Genomic DNA, 10,048 nt, shown 5'->3' on the forward strand with positions numbered 1-10,048 from the left:
GCCCCCTTGGCTCATGGCATCGGCACCTCCATTTCCGCACGTGAGTCCACCTCCGCCCGCATCTCATTGCCCCTTGCAGCCTTGCTAGCATTGCATGATCCTTTCCTCGTTGCTCGAGGATTGAGAGGTTTGGTGTTGCTCAACTCTGCGAGTGCAAGGTGCAATAAAGTAAATATGGTACCCATGCTTGATATGACATGTTTGGACGTAGGTATCAATAGCAGAACCAACAATTTTGATTAAGGAGGCCAGACAAATATGATGACACCTCTAAATGGGTTAAATATATACATAAGTGTGTGTTTCAAGAATTCTTTTAATGTTCTTACATATATGGTTAATATTAATAATGAAAAAACATAATATTGTGATGAAAAATATGTGTATTGATGGCTTGATGTGCTATAAATTGAAAAATTTTAAGGGTATTAAAAACTTTTGTACAGTGCTCACCGGTGGGGGTGGGGGGAGCGTACGTATGATTAAGTATAAAAGATATATGTCTTGTTCGCTTTGCTGAAAAGTCATGGCTGAAAGTACTGTTCGCTGATTTGTTGTAAGAGAAAAACACTGTTCGTTCGCTGAAATGGTATGGCTCAAAAGACAAGCGAACATGATCTAGTACTAGGTGCATATAATATATTTGTCAGCGTGTAAATATATAGGTGTTGTCGAGGTTCCCACAACATATGTATCTGGGTCTGCATATTTAAAGGACTAGTGCACCGTGCGGTCAGTATGACTATTTACGGTTGTGGATGAGAGTTTTACGTTTCCGGGACCAGGAAGCTTGGTTAGCTCGACGTAATCGGTTGCGGGATTGGAAGCTGATTTGTCAGGTGCGTTAGATAACTACTCCTTCCGTCCTAGAAAGAATATAATTCTAACACAATGTCATGAGTATCTTAAATTTGACTAATTATAGATAAAAATATTAATATTTATCATATCAAATAAATATCATTAAATTAATCACGAAATGTATTTTTATAATAAATTGATTTGAATCTATAAATGGAAATAATATTCACTAATAATTTGGTCAAAAGTGAACCACTTTAATTGACAGATAGTTACATTCTTTTTTTAGACAGAGGAAGTATTTACCGCTATGGGTAAAAACTCCCAGTTATCAAAAAAAAATCAGGACTCCCATACCCGCAAACACACGCGAGCCGACCCCTCGTGCCCCAGCAGGCCGCAGCCCTGCCCAGCGCACCCTGCACGCGATCTTTTTTACCACGACCGACGGACGCTCACGGCTGGATTTTTTTTCCCACGATCATTTTCCCCTCACGACCACATGTACAGGTCAAATTTTCTGTTAATCTCAAAAAAAAAGGTCAAACTTTCTGTTCATATTTAACTCTGACCCGGTTACTTACTACCTTACCTATCTCAAACCCCTAGGTCACGTGGCCGGTTTTCTCATGTAGAAAAAAAACACCTGGTTTTCTCATTTGTGGTTTGAATGACAATTTTATGGCTACATATATTTTGGTAGTAATAACGATTTTGGTTGTGAAGAACTCATCCTGGTCACAGAAAAATTTCAAAATAATATTGTCGGTGTTTTGGTCCGGGGGTCCTCAACCGACCAGTGAAAGTGTAATGCGTGTCCCTAATCCCGAATGGTGATGCAAAGAGACACAAGGTTTATACTGGTTCAGGCAATAGGTGCCCTACGTCCCGTCTGAGAGAGCGATCTTGTATTCCTTGCACCGAGGTGCTTGTAGTAGGGGCTTACAAGCTGAGCGAGAGAGGGAGCTAGTCCCAGGTCTCTGCGTAGAGTAGCGTGGGTTGCTTGAGATGTTGATCTCTTGCAGTGAGGGAGCGTGTGTGTTACAGAGCGTTGTGCGTTCTTGCGCGTGTCTCCTCGTGCCTGAGTCTCCTCTTTTCCTCCCTGTCTAGAAGCGGCCCTGGTTACTCCCTTTTATAGTCGAAAGGAGGCACAGGGGCGGTACATGGATTCGTTACGTGGCGTTTTGTGAGCGGAGGCGGTATGTACGAGCCCTGCAGCTCGTTACTGTGGCGGTATGGTCGGTGGAGCGGTCTTGTCCTCGGTGCACTGGAGCGACGCGCCGGTCACGCCTGATCCTGTGCGACGTGGGAGCTCCTGCGGCTTGACGCAAGGCATGGCGCGTACTGCGGACGACGTGCCGATCGCTGTATGTCGACAACGTAGAGAGCTGAGGTCCAGTCGGTGTAGAGGCTGAACCATTGCGTTAGATAACTACTCCTTCCGTCCTAGAAAGAATGCAATTCTAACACAATGTCATGAGTATCTTAAGTTTGACTAATTATAGATAAAAATATTAATATTTATGATATTAAATAAATACCATTAAATTAATCACGAAATGTATTTTTATAATAAATTAATTTGAATCTATAAATGGAAATACTATTTACTAGTAATTTGGTCAAAAGTGACCACTTTAATTGGCAGGTAGTTACTTTCTTTTTTTTTAGACAGAGGAAGTATTTACCGCTATGGCCTATGGGTAAAAACTCCCAGTTATCAAAAAAAAAAAAAAAAAAAAAAACAGGACTCCCATACCCGCAAACACACGCGAGCCGACCCCTCGTGCCCCAGCAGGCCGCAGCCCAGCGCACCCTGCACGCGATCTTTTTTCCCACGACCGATGGACGCTCACGGCTGGATTTTTTTTTCCCACGATCATTTTCCCCTCACGACCACATGTACAGGTCAAATTTTCTGTTAATCTAAAAAAAAAAGGTCAAACTTTCTGTTCATATTAAACTCTGACCCGGTTACTTACTACCTTACCTATCTCAAACCCCTAGGTCACGTGGCCGGTTTTCTCATGTAGAAAAAAACACACCTGGTTTTCTCATTTGTGGTTTGAATGACAATTTTATGGCTACATATATTTTGGTAGTAATGACGATTTTGGTTGTGAAGAACTCATCCTGGTCACAGGAAAATTTCAAAATAATATGACCACAATTTTTCTGATATATAATATCGAACATTCATTAACTTAAAACATTTGAACACCAATCATGCGAAACATTCAGTTTGGTTAGATCCGGAGCAACATTGTATCTGGTGGTGCGGTCGCGTGTACATCCCACTGAAACGACTGGTGAGTAAGCTCCCTGCTCCTCCACGAAGTGTCGACAGCCAGCTACTAGGCGTCCTGTCAGATTAGAGAAGTTAGCTTAACAAGACCCAAATTTTCTCTCGACGGATTCAAGATGCTAGAATTGAATTGAACTATGACCAAACTTTTAATTTGGAATGGGCAAATCCAAGATCCCACTAATTTCTTATATTAAGATGAATATAGTTACAAGGCATGCACGGGAAATTGACTCTTTATTCAACTCGGTGACAAGAAGTTCGACTTGCTGCCAACCGCTTGGTGAGCTACAAGCTGCTGGATCCCTCTGCAGGTCCTTTGTTTTTTTTTCTCGAACACACAGCAGAGCTGCGTATCTTTGTATTAAGAAGAAAAAAAAGGGGCAAGAGCCCTTGCAACACACACCCACACTCCAAATCTCTTAGAAAGGTCCACTGCTGGGACACCATACCATTCGCAGAATAGGACAAAGGAAGAAGTTGCAGTTCTTACATCTTACCCTTGATGAAGTGTTCTCTCCACTGCATAAGAACAGAGCAAAAAAATATTCTTACTGAATATATTGTTACATTAGTATTCATGCATGTTTAGCTTAGTCCCTCCTGATAAGAAACAGAAATTATGTGACATGTTGCTTAACTAAGTCTAATAGTTGCTGCCATTAGCGGAGCCAAGATGAGCACCTCGGGGGGGCTAATCAATAGAGATTTAGAACAAACGTCGAAGATTAACGGTGAAATCACGTTTTGCTACAGTAAATATAAAGGAAAATCACTTCCACAGGGGGGCTGCTGCCCCCCTAGCCCCCCGTGGATCCGCCACTGATGCTGCCCAATGGATGAGGATGACCAAACGTCAACAGTTGAACACAGATGATTGAAGCTCTTAATTTATAACAATATGATAAATATGCTACTTCGCTGAACTATAGATCAGAAAGATGGACAGCAACTACACAATCAAAAATCTGGAGTACCTTTTGATGGTGAGCTCAAGTGATAAAATTCAAAGATGCCAGTCCATATAGAGCTTGGGTAATTTTACCTAAACCTGCCCCCAGGATCCACTGAAATATATGTGAGGTTCCTCTTCCTCCCAGGGTAATTTTGTATTTCTGCAAACACCAAAGTACCAAACAGATGATAAAGTGAAGACATAGTATTATCACCAAAAAAATACACAATAATAAAATTAACACAACACCTAACCTGAATTAGCCTGTTTAAGGAAAATCACATATTCAACATATCTAGAGATGGATCCATGGATCCCCTCAGTGGAGGAACACAACAATGTAAGGCATCACAAGCACTACTCAGAAACGATACCAATAGTTTTGTACCAACCATATTGGTCAAATGCTCAAATTCCTTTACATTGTCAGAGTTTCAGTGGGGTTACAATCACTAGCAGCACTACACACGGGTTCAGGATCTACAGCTAGTAGCTCAACCACTCTAAAAGGCACTTCCTTTCTGCATTTTCTTATCATGTTCAGCCTTCTAATTGCATCCTCCATCCGTCTTTCAAGATTTTCAAGCTGCTTATATGCCGGAATAAGACCCCATTCTTCTATATCCTCCAGTAGTTTCTCTCCATTCTGCATTCTCCCTGTCGAATACATAGCTCCAGTGAGTGTGATATAGGTAGTAACATTCGGCCAAAGACCCTTAGATTTCATTTCTCCATAAAGATCTAGTGCATCAGAGATATGCCTGTCTTTGCATAAACCAGTAATTAGAACATTATAACTGACAACATCAACCTTCAATCTACACAACTCCATCAGGCCTCTTCCAGTGCAAAGCATCAGCAATCTTGGATTCTTTGCAAAGACTGTACATTAGAGTAGTGAAAGTAGCAACAGTTGGCACCATTCCTGAACGCATCATACTACTGAAAACTATGACTGCCTCCTCAAGTTTTCCACATCTACAAAGTCCTCTAATAATTGAGCTCTCAGCAACTTCAGCAGGCACAATGCCAATAGCTTTCATTTCTTCTTTTAGTCCTGAACGCTCTATCAATCTCACCAACCTGACATTTTGCGTTGATCCAATGCAATATAGTGCTGTATGGTTGGTTGAAGCCCTACTTGTAACATCTCATGTAAAACTTCATGACTCTGGTCCAAGTAATTTTTTCTGATCAATCCATTTATCATGGCACTAAAAGTTTTACTGCTGGGTGACATATGTAAACACTTCATACAATTGAAAAGTTGTAGTGCATTATGCATCTTGGATTTCTCACTGAAAGCTGTAATCAGTATATCGAAAACTAACCTATCAGGGAAAATGCCTTCTAAGACCATCTTCTCCAAGAACTTAACTGCAATGTCAATCAACCCACACTCAGAAAGCCCAAGAATGAGCAAGCGATATGTAACATTGTCTAGGCATGATTCCTTTCCTCACCATATATTTGTACAGATATAAGGACATCGAAAATTGTCCCCTCTTGACATACCCATGCATAAGTATGTTATAGCTAGCAGAGTTTGGATAAACTTCATTCTGATACATATTAGACATCATCCTTTTTATAGTATTCACGTTTCGACCCTTGAGGTACCCATTCATCAATGAATTATAGGCAATACAATCTGCATACAGGCCTTCCTTGCATATGATCTCCTGGAAAACATAAGAAGCAGCCTTCACTTGGCCTTCATTGATCAACCCATTCAGCAAGCAGGTGTATGCAACAGTATCAGGGACTACTCCTTTCTCCAACATCATCTGCAACATGACTAACGCAGGCAAAATCTTACCTTTCCTGCAAAAACCACTGAGAAGAATGGTGTAGGTATGGATATCAGGTAAGCAGTTGTTTTTTACCATTTTCTCGCATATATCCAAAGCTTCATCTAGGGTTCCATATCTGCAAATCCCAAGAAGTAGTGCATTGAAAGTTTTCTCATCAATAGCAGAAGGTATGTCAAGAAGACAGAACATAAACTGCTTTGCTTGTACCAAGTGGCCTCCTTGATATAATCCTCTAAGCAAATTCTGATATGTGCAAACATTTGGAGAATGGCCATATCTAACCATATCATCATAAACTGAAAATGCCTCAACTATGTTACCTCTGTGGCAATAACTATCAATTACGCAGTTAAAGGAGACAGAATCAAATGATATATTCATCCTAGACATGCATTGTCTGAAGTGTTCAGCCTCTGTAATCATTCCCTCTCTATAGAAAGCACGTAATAATGCATTATGGATAACTGGATTGGCAACTCGCCCCCTTCGATAAATGTCCACAAAATACTTTAGTGCTTCCTTGACATCCCCTGCCTTACAATAGTAACAAATCAGAGTTGTATATAGCACATCATTAGGTAAAATTCCACTTTTCGGCATCCTTGACAAAATTTCTTTTGTTTCATTCATCTTAGCCATCCTGCACATACCATTGATCAATGCTGAATAAGTGACGACATCTGGATCAATTCCATCCTCAAGCATACTCTTCAAAATTTGTTTAGCCTTGGAAATCTCACCCACTTGACAGAAACCATCAATGAGAATAGTACACATAGTCTTATTGATAGTTATACCTCTTGATTTCAGATCTTCCATAAGATCTAGAGCAGGTCCCAGCATGGAAACTTTGCAGTAACCATTCAACAAAGCACTATAAGTCAGTTCACTTGGCATGACACCAGTAATTTGCATTTCCGACATAACACTTAGGGCCTTATCAATTCTCCTGTTCCGGCAAGTACCCATCAATCATTGTAGTGTAAGTAGCTACACTTGGAACCAAAGTTTGTCTCAGCATATGATTAAAGACATAGCGAGCATGATTTATCTTACCTTCACCAAAAAACCCATTGATCAAAGTATTATAGGTACATTCATCAGGTGTTAAGTCATTTTTCCTCATTCTTTTGAGCAAAAGGAAAGCACGTGCACTCCTCTTTATTCTACACAATTTATCTATCATGATGTTGTAGGTATATATATCTGCCTGTATACTATCCCTCTCCATATCTTCTAGAACACACAGGGCAGCCTTAAATCTTCCCTTCTTAACATACCAATGTAGTATTGTATTATAAGTGACAGAATTAGATAGGCGACAGCTCTTCATCTCCTGAAGCATATCTTCAGCCTTTCTAAATTCTCCATTGGTGCATAGGGAATTCAGAAGAATATTGCAAGTGGTAACATCCAAAGGAAACTACGGGCCAAACTCTCTCTCAAGAACAACCAAACATGCTTTGATTCCCCTTTCTCCACAAGAGCATTAAGGACTGGTATTGCAAGAAACAGGTGAAGCCTTAAAGTCACAATCATCCATAAAGAGAACTGCCACAGCTGCATCGAGCACTTTTCTTTCCTTGACATATGCTTTGACAAGGAGTTCAAAAATAACATGATTGGTGGAATCAAAACGTGAAATGATCCGCAAGAGGGAGGTAAAAATAGCAGTGCAGGAGAAGCCCGTCACAGCAAGATGCTTCAACACTGACATTGCTTGCGAATGCATTTGAGCCTGGATGAGAATTGGAACAGCCATACAGTAAATGTAGGTAATTCGGTCTAAACCTGATCGCTCCACAATAGAACTCAGTATCTTCAAGGCCAATTTTCCATCAGACTTGCCAAGGCTCCCAAATTTGTAGGCCATCTGATTCAGGGTCTCTGGTGTCCTATGTGACAAAGCAGGGTGGATGAAGTGGCGCCAAAGCATCTGGTGTCCTATGTGACAAAAGGGTACCACAGAAGCTAAAAGGCAAGTTTTATAGGGACGGACGATTAGACCTGCTATATTGTATGGTGCAGAATGTTGACCTACGAAAAGACGACATGTTCAACTAGATAAGTGTCGCGGAAATGCGTATGTTGCGTTGGATTTGCGGTCATACAAGAAGGATCGAGTTCGGAACTGATGATATACGTGATAGATTAGGGGTAGCACCAATTAAAGAAAAGCTTGTCCAACACCGGTTGAGATGGTTTGCCCCTCCTACCACTATAGAACATTTGCCTAAAAATTATGGGGGCTCCACAGGGGTTCCACTTGCTGGCGAATAGGGTGTAGGAGGGGTTGAGCCCCCCCCGGCCCCCCCCCCCCCCCCCCGCCCCACCGCTTGTTCCGCCCCTGCCAGTCCAGAGGCAACCCGGTGCGTAGTGGAATCCCTAAACCAGATAGTAACGTGGTGAAGAGAAGGCCAGAGGAAAAGACCGAGTTGACTTGGGTAGAGGCAATAGAACTGAGACTTGAAGGATGGAATATATCCAAAGACTTAAGCCTTAGATAGGAGTGCTTGGAAAACATCTATTTTTTCCACGTGCCCTAAACCTTGGATTGCTTCTGCTGTGGGTTCAACCCGAGCCTACCCCAACTTGTTTGGGAAGTAAAGGCTTTGTTGTTGTGTTTGATGATGATCTAGATTCAGGGTCTCCATAGCGGTCATAGTCGTGAATGGTAAGGGATGCTACTGCTGTCATTCGAAAGTGCTGAAAAGAAAGGAACCAAATCAATGAAACAAGCGATTGCAAACACAGGAAATCTGCTGGGACTTGGAGTTTTACTTCTAAGCTTCTAAGGAAATGGTACTTCAGTCTCTAGGATTGGCATCTGATACTGGAGTAGCACACACTATCATACGTGTATGCACATTTCTCCAGTGAAATGTGGAGATAATCTTCAATTGAACTGATAGACAAACATAGAACAGCCATAACCAGAGTTTGACATGTTCATTATCACAGTAGTTAATCAAGTGCATTAAGGAATCCGTTTGCAACGGAAGCTACAAACAGATGAAGAGAGAATCAAGATAGAAAACATGTGTGGAATGCACAACCAGCAGCATTCTCAAATCTTCAGATTTGCACGAATTAATGAGCACTTCTAGTAATTGCAGAAAGCATGAAGTCAAGGTAATTCTTATAGGCCTGGGGTTTGCATTTTGCACTAGAAAGATCAACTAAAGTACTAATACCCGATTTCTTTCCCCTAAACCTTAGAATTAATGAACTACGGAACATAGAAATAACTTGTACACATGTTTGCTGACTGACTGTTCCTATCTGCTGATACTAGGGTCAAGCAGTTTTAGTTTTCACGGAGAATTTTACCTGGGGCGTTGTTGGAGCTGGCAGCGATACGGGGGTGTGCGGGTGGCCTAGCACGGAAAGGGAGCCGCGAGGAGTAAGCCGCCGCTTTGCACTCGACGATCCTGCGGTGATACGAGGAGTGCGCCAGCAACGAGAACGGCCGTGCCATTAGCGCAGCAGACGCCTCGCTCGGCTGCTCGCGCTCGAGCCGCCGCTCAGCTGCTGGCGCCACGCGCTCGCGCCGCCAAGCCGCCGCTCTTAGGGTGTGTTTGGTTGGTGGGATGGAGAAGAATGGAATGGAGCGGCTCCAACCTTGGCGGTGTTTGGTTGAGGAACGGTGGAATGGACGCGCAGCCTGGGGCGGAGCCACGACCGTTGGGCGGCGGCCGAAGCTGCGGCTAGGGTGCGCGGCTGGAGTTGCGCCAGGGGCGGGCGGAGATGGCTAGTCGGCGGCGGCGAGATGGCTAGCCAGCGGCGGAGCCAAGGGCCCTGGGCGTGATGCCCGGGCGGCGGACGCGAGGACGGCCATGGCTTGCGTGAAAGAACAGAGGAAGGAGAAGAACTGAAGAAGCGATGTTTGAATGACACGTGGACCCCCATACTTAACGGGGTTAAAACATATGTTATCTAATTTAGGGGGCGTTTGGTTCTTTAGTCGCTTCTAAAATTCATGTCACATCAAATATTTAGATACTAATAAGGAGCATTAAATATAGATTAATTACAAAATCAATTACATAGATGGAGGCTAATTTACCAGACGAATTTTTTTAAGCCTAATTAATCTATCATTAGCACATGTTTACAGTAGCACCACGTTGTCAAATTATTGACTAATTAGGCTTAAAAGATTCGTCTCGCAAA

The 10,048-nt window shown here is 42.4% G+C and overlaps 1 pseudogene; it reads right to left on the reverse strand.

The window, feature by feature from the left end:
- Positions 1-3,638: 3,638 nt before the first annotated feature.
- LOC136536456 (pentatricopeptide repeat-containing protein At5g55840-like) lies at positions 3,639-9,736 on the reverse strand (annotated as a pseudogene).
- Positions 9,737-10,048: the final 312 nt, after the last annotated feature.

This window comes from Miscanthus floridulus, chromosome 2 (assembly GCF_019320115.1).
Source record: "Miscanthus floridulus cultivar M001 chromosome 2, ASM1932011v1, whole genome shotgun sequence".
NCBI classification, from domain to species: Eukaryota; Viridiplantae; Streptophyta; class Magnoliopsida; order Poales; family Poaceae; genus Miscanthus; species Miscanthus floridulus.